Genomic DNA, 15,110 nt, shown 5'->3' with positions numbered 1-15,110 from the left:
CAAAGGGGCGGAGTTATAAAGCTCAATGTCCAAGAATATGTTTGAGTTCGGGATCGATTCCACGAGCTCCCTACGAGGTTGGGTAGGATAATGAAGAGTGCACACTGCAAACATATTCGGAGAGAGGTCCAATGCAAGCTATGCTGCCTTTTTCTCGACCCAGGCGTTCTCTCTAGGTTCTTTCCAACAAATCAGAAGCAGCACACAAATGAAACATAAGCAGATCTCCCTCTATCAAAACAGTTGCGAGTCTCCTAACCCATAGAACCCAATGCTCCTTGCAGGTCAGTCGAAGGGTTACCTCTCTCATCAGCCAAACCATTTCCAACACAATATGGTGAACTGTATCTCCATCATGTTAATGAGATGGGGTTGAAAAGCACCAAATTACTACTTCCAACATCCAAAAAGTTGTGGCGAGGTGGCTGAGTGGTTAGGTGATGGACTGCTATTATGTTGTGTTGTGCACACGTGGGTTTGAATATCATCCTCGTCGTTTGATGTCTTTAGTGTTTTCAGAGAGCCAAGTGCGCCTGGCAAAGCCGTTCAATGTACCCTACCTGCCAAATTTAGCGACATCATCCTTAATATAGCTGCAGAAACAGAGAGAAAATGTAGTGAACACGTCAACCGCACAGGTGCCCCTCAAGGCGAGCTTTAGCTGAATGTGTCGAGAGAGCAAAGTGCGCCTGGCAAAGCCATTCAAAGAACCTTGCTGCCAACTTTAACAACATCATCCTTAAAATAGCTGCCGAAACACACCACTGCCCAGCTTCGGGAAAACAGGTCTGGTCGAGTGACGAGGTGGCCGAGTGGTTAAGGCGATGGACTGCTAATCCATTGTGCTCTGCACGCGTGGGTTCGAATCCCATCCTCGTCGTTTGATGTCTTTAGCGTTTTCAGAGAGCCAAGTGTGCCTGGCAAAGCCGTTCAATGTACCCGGCCTGCCATGTTTAGCAAAGTCATCCTTAATATAGCGGCAGAAACACACCACAGCCCAGCTTCGGGCAACACATGCTGGAGAGTGACGAGGTGGCCGAGTGGTTAAGGCGATGGACTGCTAATCCATTGTGCTCTGCACGCGTGGGTTCGAATCCCATCCTCGTCGTTTGATGTGTTTAGTGTTTCGAGAGAGACGAGTGCGCCTGGCAAAGCCGTTCAATGTACCCTACCTGCCAAATTTAGCGACATCATCCTTAATATAGCTGCAGAAACAGAGAGAAAATGTAGTGAACACGTCAACCGCACAGGTGCCCCTCAAGGCGAGCTTTAGCTGAATGTGTCGAGAGAGCAAAGTGCGCCTGGCAAAGCCATTCAAAGAACCTTGCTGCCAACTTTAACAACATCATCCTTAAAATAGCTGCCGAAACACACCACTGCCCAGCTTCGGGAAAACAGGTCTGGTCGAGTGACGAGGTGGCCGAGTGGTTAAGGCGATGGACTGCTAATCCATTGTGCTCTGCACGCGTGGGTTCGAATCCCATCCTCGTCGTTTGATGTCTTTAGCGTTTTCAGAGAGCCAAGTGTGCCTGGCAAAGCCGTTCAATGTACCCGGCCTGCCATGTTTAGCAAAGTCATCCTTAATATAGCGGCAGAAACACACCACAGCCCAGCTTCGGGCAACACATGCAGGAGAGTGACGAGGTGGCCGAGTGGTTAAGGCGATGTACTGCTAATCCATTGTGCTCTGCACACGTGGGTTCGAATCCCATCCTCGTCGTTTGATGTCTTTAGCGTTTTCAGAGAGCGAAGTGTGCCTGGCAAAGCCGTTCAATGTACCCGGCCTGCCATGTTTAGCAAAGTCATCCTTAATATAGCGGCAGAAACACACCACAGCCCAGCTTCGGGCAACACATGCTGGAGAGTGACGAGGTGGCCGAGTGGTTAAGGCGATGGACTGCTAATCCATTGTGCTCTGCACGCGTGGGTTCGAATCCCATCCTCGTCGTTTGATGTGTTTAGTGTTTCGAGAGAGCCAAGTGCGCCTGGCAAAGCCGTTCAATGTACCCTATCTGCCAAATTTAGCGACATCATCCTTAATATAGCTGCAGAAACAGAGAGAAAATGTAGTGAACACGTCAACCGCACAGGTGCCCCTCAAGGCGAGCTTTAGCTGAATGTGTCGAGAGAGCAAAGTGCGCCTGGCAAAGCCATTCAAAGAACCTTGCTGCCAACTTTAACAACATCATCCTTAAAATAGCTGCCGAAACACACCACTGCCCAGCTTCGGGAAAACAGGTCTGGTCGAGTGACGAGGTGGCCGAGTGGTTAAGGCGATGGACTGCTAATCCATTGTGCTCTGCACGCGTGGGTTCGAATCCCATCCTCGTCGTTTGATGTCTTTAGCGTTTTCAGAGAGCCAAGTGTGCCTGGCAAAGCCGTTCAATGTACCCGGCCTGCCATGTTTAGCAAAGTCATCCTTAATATAGCGGCAGAAACACACCACAGCCCAGCTTCGGGCAACACATGCTGGAGAGTGACGAGGTGGCCGAGTGGTTAAGGCGATGGACTGCTAATCCATTGTGCTCTGCACGCGTGGGTTCGAATCCCATCCTCGTCGTTTGATGTGTTTAGTGTTTCGAGAGAGACGAGTGCGCCTGGCAAAGCCGTTCAATGTACCCTACCTGCCAAATTTAGCGACATCCTCCTTAATATAGCGGCAGAAACACACCACAGCCCAGCTTCGGGCAACACATGCTGGAGAGTGACGAGGTGGCCGAGTGGTTAAGGCGATGGACTGCTAATCCATTGTGCTCTGCACGCGTGGGTTCGAATCCCATCCTCGTCGTTTGATGTGTTTAGTGTTTCGAGAGAGACAAGTGTGCCTGGCAAAGCCGTTCAATGTACCCTACCTGCCAAATTTAGCGACATCATCCTTAATATAGCGGCAGAAACACACCACAGCCCAGCTTCGGGCAACACATGCTGGAGAGTGACGAGGTGGCCGAGTGGTTAAGGCGATGGACTGCTAATCCATTGTGCTCTGCACGCGTGGGTTCGAATCCCATCCTCGTCGTTTGATGTGTTTAGTGTTTCGAGAGAGACAAGTGCGCCTGGCAAAGCCGTTCAATGTACCCTATCTGCCAAATTTAGCGACATCATCCTTAATATAGCTGCCAGAAACAGAGAGAAAATGTAGTGAACACGTCAACCGCACAGGTGCCCTTCAAGGCGAGCTTTAGCTGAATGTGTCAAGAGTGCAAAGTGCGCCTGGCAAAGCCATTCAAAGAACCTTGCTGCCAACTTTAACAACATCATCCTTAAAATAGCTGCCGAAACACACCACTGCCCAGCTTCGGGAAAACAGGTTTGGTCGAGTGACGAGGTGGCCGAGTGGTTAAGGCGATGGACTGCTAATCCATTGTGCTCTGCATGCGTGGGTTCGAATCCCATCCTCGTCGTTTGATGTCTTTAGTGTTTTCAGAGAGCCAAGTGTGCCTGGCAAAGCCGTTCAATGTACCCGGCCTGCCATGTTTAGCAAAGTCATCCTTAATATAGCGGCAGAAACACACCACAGCCCAGCTTTTGTTGTTTGATGTGTTTAGTGTTTCGAGAGAGACAAGTGTGCCTGGCAAAGGACCTTGCTGCCAACTTCAACGACGTCATCCTTAAAATAGCTGCAGAAACAGAGAGCCTAGCGAACAGGTCAACTGCAGGGGTGCCCCTCAAGGCAAGCTTTAGCTGAATTTCATTTTAATTGTAGCTGCAGAAAAAGCACCTGTTCATTTCTGAAAACATTGTCGAGGACAGGATCAAAACAAGAAGGCCCCTGTTGCATGGATATGACCTTTATAAAAACAAAAACACATTCTAAGGGAGGTCCAAATACTGACTACACCAACCGTCTTCAAGCTCATGTCTTCGCCGTCACAGTGAATGCAGCACTTTCAAGGAGCGAAAGCACAATTCTGTTCTTTCAACAAGTCTCAAAGCCTCCTAAGAGACCGTCAAAAATTGCCAAGGCTGACTATATTTCAAGTCATCCCAGCGGGGTATTGGGTAAAGTTTTCAACCAGCAAAAATCACGTCTCGGATAAACCTCATAGACTACGATATTGCCTCTGCGAAAGAATGCCGGCAAAAGGAGCAGCGTCTTCTGTGCTTTTATCTGGACATGGAACGACAGGGTGGTATCAAGCTTTAAACTGCCATGTAATAAGCTTTTGGGCACTGACGGCTGCATGGTGTGTCTACGAAACAGGTGAGGTATGTGCACAAAAAGGTTTTATCATTGTTATCTCTTCACTCAAAGAACAAAAAATGCGCTGCTTTCTAATTTTGGGGGGAGAGAATTGTGGATCCTGGTAGCAAAGGGGCGGAGTTATAAAGCTCAATGTCCAAGAATATGTTTGAGTTCGGGATCGATTCCACGAGCTCCCTACGAGGTTGGGTAGGATAATGAAGAGTGCACACTGCAAACATATTCGGAGAGAGGTCCAATGCAAGCTATGCTGCCTTTTTCTCGACCCAGGCGTTCTCTCTAGGTTCTTTCCAACAAATCAGAAGCAGCACACAAATGAAACATAAGCAGATCTCCCTCTATCAAAACAGTTGCGAGTCTCCTAACCCATAGAACCCAATGCTCCTTGCAGGTCAGTCGAAGGGTTACCTCTCTCATCAGCCAAACCATTTCCAACACAATATGGTGAACTGTATCTCCATCATGTTAATGAGATGGGGTTGAAAAGCACCAAATTACTACTTCCAACATCCAAAAAGTTGTGGCGAGGTGGCTGAGTGGTTAGGTGATGGACTGCTATTATGTTGTGTTGTGCACACGTGGGTTTGAATATCATCCTCGTCGTTTGATGTCTTTAGTGTTTTCAGAGAGCCAAGTGCGCCTGGCAAAGCCGTTCAATGTACCCTACCTGCCAAATTTAGCGACATCATCCTTAATATAGCTGCAGAAACAGAGAGAAAATGTAGTGAACACGTCAACCGCACAGGTGCCCCTCAAGGCGAGCTTTAGCTGAATGTGTCGAGAGAGCAAAGTGCGCCTGGCAAAGCCATTCAAAGAACCTTGCTGCCAACTTTAACAACATCATCCTTAAAATAGCTGCCGAAACACACCACTGCCCAGCTTCGGGAAAACAGGTCTGGTCGAGTGACGAGGTGGCCGAGTGGTTAAGGCGATGGACTGCTAATCCATTGTGCTCTGCACGCGTGGGTTCGAATCCCATCCTCGTCGTTTGATGTCTTTAGCGTTTTCAGAGAGCCAAGTGTGCCTGGCAAAGCCGTTCAATGTACCCGGCCTGCCATGTTTAGCAAAGTCATCCTTAATATAGCGGCAGAAACACACCACAGCCCAGCTTCGGGCAACACATGCTGGAGAGTGACGAGGTGGCCGAGTGGTTAAGGCGATGGACTGCTAATCCATTGTGCTCTGCACGCGTGGGTTCGAATCCCATCCTCGTCGTTTGATGTGTTTAGTGTTTCGAGAGAGACGAGTGCGCCTGGCAAAGCCGTTCAATGTACCCTACCTGCCAAATTTAGCGACATCATCCTTAATATAGCTGCAGAAACAGAGAGAAAATGTAGTGAACACGTCAACCGCACAGGTGCCCCTCAAGGCGAGCTTTAGCTGAATGTGTCGAGAGAGCAAAGTGCGCCTGGCAAAGCCATTCAAAGAACCTTGCTGCCAACTTTAACAACATCATCCTTAAAATAGCTGCCGAAACACACCACTGCCCAGCTTCGGGAAAACAGGTCTGGTCGAGTGACGAGGTGGCCGAGTGGTTAAGGCGATGGACTGCTAATCCATTGTGCTCTGCACGCGTGGGTTCGAATCCCATCCTCGTCGTTTGATGTCTTTAGCGTTTTCAGAGAGCCAAGTGTGCCTGGCAAAGCCGTTCAATGTACCCGGCCTGCCATGTTTAGCAAAGTCATCCTTAATATAGCGGCAGAAACACACCACAGCCCAGCTTCGGGCAACACATGCAGGAGAGTGACGAGGTGGCCGAGTGGTTAAGGCGATGTACTGCTAATCCATTGTGCTCTGCACACGTGGGTTCGAATCCCATCCTCGTCGTTTGATGTCTTTAGCGTTTTCAGAGAGCGAAGTGTGCCTGGCAAAGCCGTTCAATGTACCCGGCCTGCCATGTTTAGCAAAGTCATCCTTAATATAGCGGCAGAAACACACCACAGCCCAGCTTCGGGCAACACATGCTGGAGAGTGACGAGGTGGCCGAGTGGTTAAGGCGATGGACTGCTAATCCATTGTGCTCTGCACGCGTGGGTTCGAATCCCATCCTCGTCGTTTGATGTGTTTAGTGTTTCGAGAGAGACGAGTGCGCCTGGCAAAGCCGTTCAATGTACCCTACCTGCCAAATTTAGCGACATCATCCTTAATATAGCTGCAGAAACAGAGAGAAAATGTAGTGAACACGTCAACCGCACAGGTGCCCCTCAAGGCGAGCTTTAGCTGAATGTGTCGAGAGAGCAAAGTGCGCCTGGCAAAGCCATTCAAAGAACCTTGCTGCCAACTTTAACAACATCATCCTTAAAATAGCTGCCGAAACACACCACTGCCCAGCTTCGGGAAAACAGGTGTGGTCGAGTGACGAGGTGGCCGAGTGGTTAAGGCGATGTACTGCTAATCTATTGTGCTCTGCACGCGTGGGTTCGAATTCCATCCTTGTCGTTTGATGTGTTTAGTGTTTCGAGAGAGACAAGTGCGCCTGGCAAAGGACCTTGCTGCCAACTTTAACGACGTCATCCTTAAAATAGCTGCAGAAACAGAGAGCCTAGCGAACAGGTCAACTGCAGGGGTGCCCCTCAAGGCAAGCTTTAGCTGAATTTCATTTTAATTGTAGCTGCAGAAAAAGCACCTGTTCATTTCTGAAAACATTGTCGAGGACAGGATCAAAACAAGAAGGCCCCTGTTGCATGGATATGACCTTTATAAAAACAAAAACACATTCTAAGGGTGGTCCAAATACTGACTACACCAACCGTCTTCAAGCTCATGTCTTCGCCGTCACAGTGAATGCAGCACTTTCAAGGAGCGAAAGCACAATTCTGTTCTTTCAACAAGTCTCAAAGCCTCCTAAGAGACCGTCAAAAATTGACAAGGCTGACTATATTTCAAGTCATCCCAGCGGGGTATTGGGTAAAGTTTTCAACCAGCAAAAATCACGTCTCGGATAAACCTCATAGACTACGATATTGCCTCTGCGAAAGAATGCCGGCAAAAGGAGCAGCGTCTTCTGTGCTTTTATCTGGACATGGAACGACAGGGTGGTATCAAGCTTTAAACTGCCATGTAATAAGCTTTTGGGCACTGACGGCTGCATGGTGTGTCTACGAAACAGGTGAGGTATGTGCACAAAAAGGTTTTATCATTGTTATCTCTTCACTCAAAGAACAAAAAATGCGCTGCTTTCTAATTTTGGGGGGAGAGAATTGTGGATCCTGGTAGCAAAGGGGCGGAGTTATAAAGCTCAATGTCCAAGAATATGTTTGAGTTCGGGATCGATTCCACGAGCTCCCTACGAGGTTGGGTAGGATAATGAAGAGTGCACACTGCAAACATATTCGGAGAGAGGTCCAATGCAAGCTATGCTGCCTTTTTCTCGACCCAGGCGTTCTCTCTAGGTTCTTTCCAACAAATCAGAAGCAGCACACAAATGAAACATAAGCAGATCTCCCTCTATCAAAACAGTTGTGAGTCTCCTAACCCATAGAACCCAATGCTCCTTGCAGGTCAGTCGAAGGGTTACCTCTCTCATCAGCCAAACCATTTCCAACACAATATGGTGAACTGTATCTCCATCATGTTAATGAGATGGGGTTGAAAAGCACCAAATTACTACTTCCAACATCCAAAAAGTTGTGGCGAGGTGGCTGAGTGGTCAGGTGATGGACTGCTATTATGTTGTGTTGTGCACACGTGGGTTTGAATATCATCCTCGTCGTTTGATGTCTTTAGTGTTTTCAGAGAGCCAAGTGCGCCTGGCAAAGCCGTTCAATGTACCCTACCTGCCAAATTTAGCGACATCATCCTTAATATAGCTGCAGAAACAGAGAGAAAATGTAGTGAACACGTCAACCGCACAGGTGCCCCTAAAGGCGAGCTTTAGCTGAATGTGTCGAGAGAGCAAAGTGCGCCTGGCAAAGCCATTCAAAGAACCTTGCTGCCAACTTTAACAACATCATCCTTAAAATAGCTGCCGAAACACACCACTGCCCAGCTTCGGGAAAACAGGTCTGGTCGAGTGACGAGGTGGCCGAGTGGTTAAGGCGATGGACTGCTAATCCATTGTGCTCTGCACGCGTGGGTTCGAATCCCATCCTCGTCGTTTGATGTCTTTAGCGTTTTCAGAGAGCCAAGTGTGCCTGGCAAAGCCGTTCAATGTACCCGGCCTGCCATGTTTAGCAAAGTCATCCTTAATATAGCGGCAGAAACACACCACAGCCCAGCTTCGGGCAACACATGCAGGAGAGTGACGAGGTGGCCGAGTGGTTAAGGCGATGTACTGCTAATCCATTGTGCTCTGCACACGTGGGTTCGAATCCCATCCTCGTCGTTTGATGTCTTTAGCGTTTTCAGAGAGCGAAGTGTGCCTGGCAAAGCCGTTCAATGTACCCGGCCTGCAATGTTTAGCAAAGTCATCCTTAATATAGCGGCAGAAACACACCACAGCCCAGCTTCGGGCAACACATGCTGGAGAGTGACGAGGTGGCCGAGTGGTTAAGGCGATGGACTGCTAATCCATTGTGCTCTGCACGCGTGGGTTCGAATCCCATCCTCGTCGTTTGATGTGTTTAGTGTTTCGAGAGAGACGAGTGCGCCTGGCAAAGCCGTTCAATGTACCCTACCTGCCAAATTTAGCGACATCATCCTTAATATAGCTGCAGAAACAGAGAGAAAATGTAGTGAACACGTCAACCGCACAGGTGCCCCTCAAGGCGAGCTTTAGCTGAATGTGTCGAGAGAGCAAAGTGCGCCTGGCAAAGCCATTCAAAGAACCTTGCTGCCAACTTTAACAACATCATCCTTAAAATAGCTGCCGAAACACACCACTGCCCAGCTTCGGGAAAACAGGTTTGGTCGAGTGACGAGGTGGCCGAGTGGTTAAGGCGATGGACTGCTAATCCATTGTGCTCTGCACGCGTGGGTTCGAATCCCATCCTCGTCGTTTGATGTCTTTAGCGTTTTCAGAGAGCCAAGTGTGCCTGGCAAAGCCGTTCAATGTACCCGGCCTGCCATGTTTAGCAAAGTCATCCTTAATATAGCGGCAGAAACACACCACAGCCCAGCTTCGGGCAACACATGCAGGCGAGTGACGAGGTGGCCGAGTGGTTAAGGCGATGGACTGCTAATCGATTGTGCTCTGCACGCGTGGGTTCGAATTCCATCCTTGTCGTTTGATGTGTTTAGTGTTTCGAGAGAGACAAGTGCGCCTGGCAAAGGACCTTGCTGCCAACTTTAACGACGTCATCGTTAAAATAGCTGCAGAAACAGAGAGCCTAGCGAACAGGTCAACTGCAGGGGTGCCCCTCAAGGCAAGCTTTAGCTGAATTTCATTTTAATTGTAGCTGCAGAAAAAGCACCTGTTCATTTCTGAAAACATTGTCGAGGACAGGATCAAAACAAGAAGGCCCCTGTTGCATGGATATGACCTTTATAAAAACAAAAACACATTCTAAGGGAGGTCCAAATACTGACTACACCAACCGTCTTCAAGCTCATGTCTTCGCCGTCACAGTGAATGCAGCACTTTCAAGGAGCGAAAGCACAATTCTGTTCTTTCAACAAGTCTTAAAGCCTCCTAAGAGACCGTCAAAAATTGCCAAGGCTGACTATATTTCAAGTCATCCCAGCGGGGTATTGGGTAAAGTTTTCAACCAGCAAAGATCACGTCTCGGATAAACCTCATAGACTACGATATTGCCTCTGCGAAAGAATGCCGGCAAAAGGAGCAGCGTCTTCCGTGCTTTTATCTGGACATGGAACGACAGGGTGGTATCAAGCTTTAAACTGCCATGTAATAAGCTTTTGGGCACTGACGGCTGCATGGTGTGTCTACGAAACAGGTGAGGTATGTGCACAAAAAGGTTTTATCATTGTTATCTCTTCACTCAAAGAACAAAAAATGCGCTGCTTTCTAATTTTGGGGGGAGAGAATTGTGGATCCTGGTAGCAAAGGGGCGGAGTTATAAAGCTCAATGTCCAAGAATATGTTTGAGTTCGGGATCGATTCCACGAGCTCCCTACGAGGTTGGGTAGGATAATGAAGAGTGCACACTGCAAACATATTCTGAGAGAGGTCCAATGCAAGCTATGCTGCCTTTTTCTCGACCCAGGCGTTCTCTCTAGGTTCTTTCCAACAAATCAGAAGCAGCACACAAATGAAACATAAGCAGATCTCCCTCTATCAAAACAGTTGTGAGTCTCCTAACCCATAGAACCCAATGCTCCTTGCAGGTCAGTCGAAGGGTTACCTCTCTCATCAGCCAAACCATTTCCAACACAATATGGTGAACTGTATCTCCATCATGTTAATGAGATGGGGTTGAAAAGCACCAAATTACTACTTCCAACATCCAAAAGGTTGTGGCGAGGTGGCCGAGTGGTTAGGTGATGGACTGCTATTATGTTGTGTTGTGCACACGTGGGTTTGAATACCATCCTTGTCGTTTGATGTCTTTAGTGTTTTCAGAGAGCCAAGTGCGCCTGGCAAAGCCGTTCAATGTACCCTACCTGCCAAATTTAGCGACATCATCCTTAATATAGCTGCAGAAACAGAGAGAAAATGTAGTGAACACGTCAACCGCACAGGTGCCCCTCAAGGCGAGCTTTAGCTGAATGTGTCGAGAGAGCAAAGTGCGCCTGGCAAAGCCATTCAAAGAACCTTGCTGCCAACTTTAACAACATCATCCTTAAAATAGCTGCCGAAACACACCACTGCCCAGCTTCGGGAAAACAGGTCTGGTCGAGTGACGAGGTGGCCGAGTGGTTAAGGCGATGGACTGCTAATCCATTGTGCTCTGCACGCGTGGGTTTGAATCCCATCCTCGTCGTTTGATGTCTTTAGCGTTTTCAGAGAGCCAAGTGTGCCTGGCAAAGCCGTTCAATGTACCCGGCCTGCCATGTTTAGCAAAGTCATCCTTAATATAGCGGCAGAAACACACCACAGCCCAGCTTCGGGCAACACATGCTGGAGAGTGACGAGGTGGCCGAGTGGTTAAGGCGATGGACTGCTAATCCATTGTGCTCTGCACGAGTGGGTTTGAATCCCATCCTTGTCGTTTGATGTGTTTAGTGTTTCGAGAGAGACAAGTGCGCCTGGCAAAGCCGTTCAATGTACCCTACCTGCCAAATTTAGCGACATCATCCTTAATATAGCTGCAAAAACAGAGAGAAAATGTAGTGAACACATCAACCGCACAGGTGCCCCTCAAGGCGAGCTTTAGCTGAATGTGTCAAGAGAGCAAAGTGCGCCTGGCAAAGCCATTCAAAGAACCTTGCTGCCAACTTTAACAACATCATCCTTAAAATAGCTGCCGAAACACACCACTGCCCAGCTTCGGGAAAACAGGTTTGGTCAAGTGACGAGGTGGCCGAGTGGTTAAGGCGATGGACTGCTAATCCATTGTGCTCTGCACGCGTGGGTTCGAATCCCATCCTCGTCGTTTGATGTCTTTAGCGTTTTCAGAGAGCCAAGTGTGCCTGGCAAAGCCGTTCAATGTACCCGGCCTGCCATGTTTAGCAAAGTCATCCTTAATATAGCGGCAGAAACACACCACAGCCCAGCTTCGGGCAACACATGCAGGAGAGTGACGAGGTGGCCGAGTGGTTAAGGCGATGTACTGCTAATCCATTGTGCTCTGCACGCGTGGGTTCGAATCCCATCCTCGTCGTTTGATGTCTTTAGCGTTTTCAGAGAGCGAAGTGTGCCTGGCAAGGCCGTTCAATGTACCCGGCCTGCCATGTTTAGCAAAGTTATCCTTAATATAGCGGCAGAAACACACCACAGCCCAGCTTCGGGCAACACATGCTGGAGAGTGACGAGGTGGCCGAGTGGTTAAGGCGATGGACTGCTAATCCATTGTGCTCTGCACGCGTGGGTTCGAATCCCATCCTCGTCGTTTGATGTGTTTAGTGTTTCGAGAGAGCCAAGTGCGCCTGGCAAAGCCGTTCAATGTACCCTATCTGCCAAATTTAGCGACATCATCCTTAATATAGCTGCAGAAACAGAGAGAAAATGTAGTGAACACGTCAACCGCACAGGTGCCCCTCAAGGCGAGCTTTAGCTGAATGTGTCGAGAGAGCAAAGTGCGCCTGGCAAAGCCATTCAAAGAACCTTGCTGCCAACTTTAACAACATCATCCTTAAAATAGCTGCCGAAACACACCACTGCCCAGCTTCGGGAAAACAGGTCTGGTCGAGTGACGAGGTGGCCGAGTGGTTAAGGCGATGGACTGCTAATCCATTGTGCTCTGCACGCGTGGGTTCGAATCCCATCCTCGTCGTTTGATGTCTTTAGCGTTTTCAGAGAGCCAAGTGTGCCTGGCAAAGCCGTTCAATGTACCCGGCCTGCCATGTTTAGCAAAGTCATCCTTAATATAGCGGCAGAAACACACCACAGCCCAGCTTCGGGCAACACATGCTGGAGAGTGACGAGGTGGCCGAGTGGTTAAGGCGATGGACTGCTAATCCATTGTGCTCTGCACGCGTGGGTTCGAATCCCATCCTCGTCGTTTGATGTGTTTAGTGTTTCGAGAGAGACGAGTGCGCCTGGCAAAGCCGTTCAATGTACCCTACCTGCCAAATTTAGCGACATCCTCCTTAATATAGCGGCAGAAACACACCACAGCCCAGCTTCGGGCAACACATGCTGGAGAGTGACGAGGTGGCCGAGTGGTTAAGGCGATGGACTGCTAATCCATTGTGCTCTGCACGCGTGGGTTCGAATCCCATCCTCGTCGTTTGATGTGTTTAGTGTTTCGAGAGAGACAAGTGTGCCTGGCAAAGCCGTTCAATGTACCCTACCTGCCAAATTTAGCGACATCATCCTTAATATAGCGGCAGAAACACACCACAGCCCAGCTTCGGGCAACACATGCTGGAGAGTGACGAGGTGGCCGAGTGGTTAAGGCGATGGACTGCTAATCCATTGTGCTCTGCACGCGTGGGTTCGAATCCCATCCTCGTCGTTTGATGTGTTTAGTGTTTCGAGAGAGACAAGTGCGCCTGGCAAAGCCGTTCAATGTACCCTATCTGCCAAATTTAGCGACATCATCCTTAATATAGCTGCCAGAAACAGAGAGAAAATGTAGTGAACACGTCAACCGCACAGGTGCCCTTCAAGGCGAGCTTTAGCTGAATGTGTCAAGAGTGCAAAGTGCGCCTGGCAAAGCCATTCAAAGAACCTTGCTGCCAACTTTAACAACATCATCCTTAAAATAGCTGCCGAAACACACCACTGCCCAGCTTCGGGTAAAACAGGTTTGGTCGAGTGACGAGGTGGCCGAGTGGTTAAGGCGATGGACTGCTAATCCATTGTGCTCTGCATGCGTGGGTTCGAATCCCATCCTCGTCGTTTGATGTCTTTAGTGTTTTCAGAGAGCCAAGTGTGCCTGGCAAAGCCGTTCAATGTACCCGGCCTGCCATGTTTAGCAAAGTCATCCTTAATATAGCGGCAGAAACACACCACAGCCCAGCTTTTGTTGTTTGATGTGTTTAGTGTTTCGAGAGAGACAAGTGTGCCTGGCAAAGGACCTTGCTGCCAACTTCAACGACGTCATCCTTAAAATAGCTGCAGAAACAGAGAGCCTAGCGAACAGGTCAACTGCAGGGGTGCCCCTCAAGGCAAGCTTTAGCTGAATTTCATTTTAATTGTAGCTGCAGAAAAAGCACCTGTTCATTTCTGAAAACATTGTCGAGGACAGGATCAAAACAAGAAGGCCCCTGTTGCATGGATATGACCTTTATAAAAACAAAAACACATTCTAAGGGAGGTCCAAATACTGACTACACCAACCGTCTTCAAGCTCATGTCTTCGCCGTCACAGTGAATGCAGCACTTTCAAGGAGCGAAAGCACAATTCTGTTCTTTCAACAAGTCTCAAAGCCTCCTAAGAGACCGTCAAAAATTGCCAAGGCTGACTATATTTCAAGTCATCCCAGCGGGGTATTGGGTAAAGTTTTCAACCAGCAAAAATCACGTCTCGGATAAACCTCATAGACTACGATATTGCCTCTGCGAAAGAATGCCGGCAAAAGGAGCAGCGTCTTCTGTGCTTTTATCTGGACATGGAACGACAGGGTGGTATCAAGCTTTAAACTGCCATGTAATAAGCTTTTGGGCACTGACGGCTGCATGGTGTGTCTACGAAACAGGTGAGGTATGTGCACAAAAAGGTTTTATCATTGTTATCTCTTCACTCAAAGAACAAAAAATGCGCTGCTTTCTAATTTTGGGGGGAGAGAATTGTGGATCCTGGTAGCAAAGGGGCGGAGTTATAAAGCTCAATGTCCAAGAATATGTTTGAGTTCGGGATCGATTCCACGAGCTCCCTACGAGGTTGGGTAGGATAATGAAGAGTGCACACTGCAAACATATTCGGAGAGAGGTCCAATGCAAGCTATGCTGCCTTTTTCTCGACCCAGGCGTTCTCTCTAGGTTCTTTCCAACAAATCAGAAGCAGCACACAAATGAAACATAAGCAGATCTCCCTCTATCAAAACAGTTGCGAGTCTCCTAACCCATAGAACCCAATGCTCCTTGCAGGTCAGTCGAAGGGTTACCTCTCTCATCAGCCAAACCATTTCCAACACAATATGGTGAACTGTATCTCCATCATGTTAATGAGATGGGGTTGAAAAGCACCAAATTACTACTTCCAACATCCAAAAAGTTGTGGCGAGGTGGCTGAGTGGTTAGGTGATGGACTGCTATTATGTTGTGTTGTGCACACGTGGGTTTGAATATCATCCTCGTCGTTTGATGTCTTTAGTGTTTTCAGAGAGCCAAGTGCGCCTGGCAAAGCCGTTCAATGTACCCTACCTGCCAAATTTAGCGACATCATCCTTAATATAGCTGCAGAAACAGAGAGAAAATGTAGTGAACACGTCAACCGCACAGGTGCCCCTCAAGGCGAGCTTT

The 15,110-nt window shown here is 48.6% G+C and overlaps 25 non-coding genes across 25 annotated transcripts; 21 read left to right on the top strand and 4 right to left on the bottom strand.

The window, feature by feature from the left end:
* Nucleotides 1-798: 798 nt before the first annotated feature.
* On the top strand, nt 799-880 carry trnas-gcu (transfer RNA serine (anticodon GCU)). Its single transcript has one exon. It is a non-coding gene; the product is annotated as a tRNA-Ser (tRNA).
* A 146-nt stretch (nt 881-1,026) lies between these two features.
* Nucleotides 1,027-1,108, top strand: trnas-gcu (transfer RNA serine (anticodon GCU)). The gene has a single exon. It is a non-coding gene; the product is annotated as a tRNA-Ser (tRNA).
* Nucleotides 1,109-1,410: 302 nt separating this feature from the next.
* On the top strand, nt 1,411-1,492 carry trnas-gcu (transfer RNA serine (anticodon GCU)). The gene has a single exon. It is a non-coding gene; the product is annotated as a tRNA-Ser (tRNA).
* Nucleotides 1,493-1,866: 374 nt separating this feature from the next.
* trnas-gcu (transfer RNA serine (anticodon GCU)) lies at nt 1,867-1,948 on the top strand. The gene has a single exon. It is a non-coding gene; the product is annotated as a tRNA-Ser (tRNA).
* Nucleotides 1,949-2,250: 302 nt separating this feature from the next.
* On the top strand, nt 2,251-2,332 carry trnas-gcu (transfer RNA serine (anticodon GCU)). The gene has a single exon. It is a non-coding gene; the product is annotated as a tRNA-Ser (tRNA).
* Nucleotides 2,333-2,478: 146 nt separating this feature from the next.
* trnas-gcu (transfer RNA serine (anticodon GCU)) lies at nt 2,479-2,560 on the top strand. Its single transcript has one exon. It is a non-coding gene; the product is annotated as a tRNA-Ser (tRNA).
* A 146-nt stretch (nt 2,561-2,706) lies between these two features.
* trnas-gcu (transfer RNA serine (anticodon GCU)) lies at nt 2,707-2,788 on the top strand. The gene has a single exon. It is a non-coding gene; the product is annotated as a tRNA-Ser (tRNA).
* A 146-nt stretch (nt 2,789-2,934) lies between these two features.
* trnas-gcu (transfer RNA serine (anticodon GCU)) lies at nt 2,935-3,016 on the top strand. The gene has a single exon. It is a non-coding gene; the product is annotated as a tRNA-Ser (tRNA).
* Nucleotides 3,017-3,932: 916 nt separating this feature from the next.
* LOC148980679 (U4 spliceosomal RNA) lies at nt 3,933-4,073 on the bottom strand. The gene has a single exon (XR_016168758.1). It is a non-coding gene; the product is annotated as a U4 spliceosomal RNA (small nuclear RNA).
* A 1,033-nt stretch (nt 4,074-5,106) lies between these two features.
* Nucleotides 5,107-5,188, top strand: trnas-gcu (transfer RNA serine (anticodon GCU)). The gene has a single exon. It is a non-coding gene; the product is annotated as a tRNA-Ser (tRNA).
* A 146-nt stretch (nt 5,189-5,334) lies between these two features.
* Nucleotides 5,335-5,416, top strand: trnas-gcu (transfer RNA serine (anticodon GCU)). The gene has a single exon. It is a non-coding gene; the product is annotated as a tRNA-Ser (tRNA).
* A 302-nt stretch (nt 5,417-5,718) lies between these two features.
* trnas-gcu (transfer RNA serine (anticodon GCU)) lies at nt 5,719-5,800 on the top strand. The gene has a single exon. It is a non-coding gene; the product is annotated as a tRNA-Ser (tRNA).
* A 374-nt stretch (nt 5,801-6,174) lies between these two features.
* On the top strand, nt 6,175-6,256 carry trnas-gcu (transfer RNA serine (anticodon GCU)). Its single transcript has one exon. It is a non-coding gene; the product is annotated as a tRNA-Ser (tRNA).
* Nucleotides 6,257-7,041: 785 nt separating this feature from the next.
* On the bottom strand, nt 7,042-7,182 carry LOC148980674 (U4 spliceosomal RNA). The gene has a single exon (XR_016168726.1). It is a non-coding gene; the product is annotated as a U4 spliceosomal RNA (small nuclear RNA).
* Nucleotides 7,183-8,215: 1,033 nt separating this feature from the next.
* On the top strand, nt 8,216-8,297 carry trnas-gcu (transfer RNA serine (anticodon GCU)). Its single transcript has one exon. It is a non-coding gene; the product is annotated as a tRNA-Ser (tRNA).
* Nucleotides 8,298-8,671: 374 nt separating this feature from the next.
* Nucleotides 8,672-8,753, top strand: trnas-gcu (transfer RNA serine (anticodon GCU)). Its single transcript has one exon. It is a non-coding gene; the product is annotated as a tRNA-Ser (tRNA).
* Nucleotides 8,754-9,055: 302 nt separating this feature from the next.
* On the top strand, nt 9,056-9,137 carry trnas-gcu (transfer RNA serine (anticodon GCU)). The gene has a single exon. It is a non-coding gene; the product is annotated as a tRNA-Ser (tRNA).
* A 629-nt stretch (nt 9,138-9,766) lies between these two features.
* LOC148980670 (U4 spliceosomal RNA) lies at nt 9,767-9,907 on the bottom strand. Its single transcript, XR_016168658.1, has one exon. It is a non-coding gene; the product is annotated as a U4 spliceosomal RNA (small nuclear RNA).
* A 1,645-nt stretch (nt 9,908-11,552) lies between these two features.
* Nucleotides 11,553-11,634, top strand: trnas-gcu (transfer RNA serine (anticodon GCU)). The gene has a single exon. It is a non-coding gene; the product is annotated as a tRNA-Ser (tRNA).
* A 374-nt stretch (nt 11,635-12,008) lies between these two features.
* On the top strand, nt 12,009-12,090 carry trnas-gcu (transfer RNA serine (anticodon GCU)). The gene has a single exon. It is a non-coding gene; the product is annotated as a tRNA-Ser (tRNA).
* Nucleotides 12,091-12,392: 302 nt separating this feature from the next.
* Nucleotides 12,393-12,474, top strand: trnas-gcu (transfer RNA serine (anticodon GCU)). Its single transcript has one exon. It is a non-coding gene; the product is annotated as a tRNA-Ser (tRNA).
* Nucleotides 12,475-12,620: 146 nt separating this feature from the next.
* Nucleotides 12,621-12,702, top strand: trnas-gcu (transfer RNA serine (anticodon GCU)). The gene has a single exon. It is a non-coding gene; the product is annotated as a tRNA-Ser (tRNA).
* Nucleotides 12,703-12,848: 146 nt separating this feature from the next.
* trnas-gcu (transfer RNA serine (anticodon GCU)) lies at nt 12,849-12,930 on the top strand. Its single transcript has one exon. It is a non-coding gene; the product is annotated as a tRNA-Ser (tRNA).
* A 146-nt stretch (nt 12,931-13,076) lies between these two features.
* On the top strand, nt 13,077-13,158 carry trnas-gcu (transfer RNA serine (anticodon GCU)). The gene has a single exon. It is a non-coding gene; the product is annotated as a tRNA-Ser (tRNA).
* Nucleotides 13,159-14,075: 917 nt separating this feature from the next.
* Nucleotides 14,076-14,216, bottom strand: LOC148980663 (U4 spliceosomal RNA). Its single transcript, XR_016168757.1, has one exon. It is a non-coding gene; the product is annotated as a U4 spliceosomal RNA (small nuclear RNA).
* Nucleotides 14,217-15,110: the final 894 nt, after the last annotated feature.

Source organism: Pimephales promelas, chromosome 5 (assembly GCF_988280905.1).
Source record: "Pimephales promelas chromosome 5, fPimPro1.hap1.1, whole genome shotgun sequence".
In the NCBI taxonomy this organism is placed as follows: Eukaryota; Metazoa; Chordata; class Actinopteri; order Cypriniformes; family Leuciscidae; genus Pimephales; species Pimephales promelas.
Note: the sequence above shows the minus strand (reverse complement) of the source record. Positions and strands in the feature narration are given on the sequence as shown.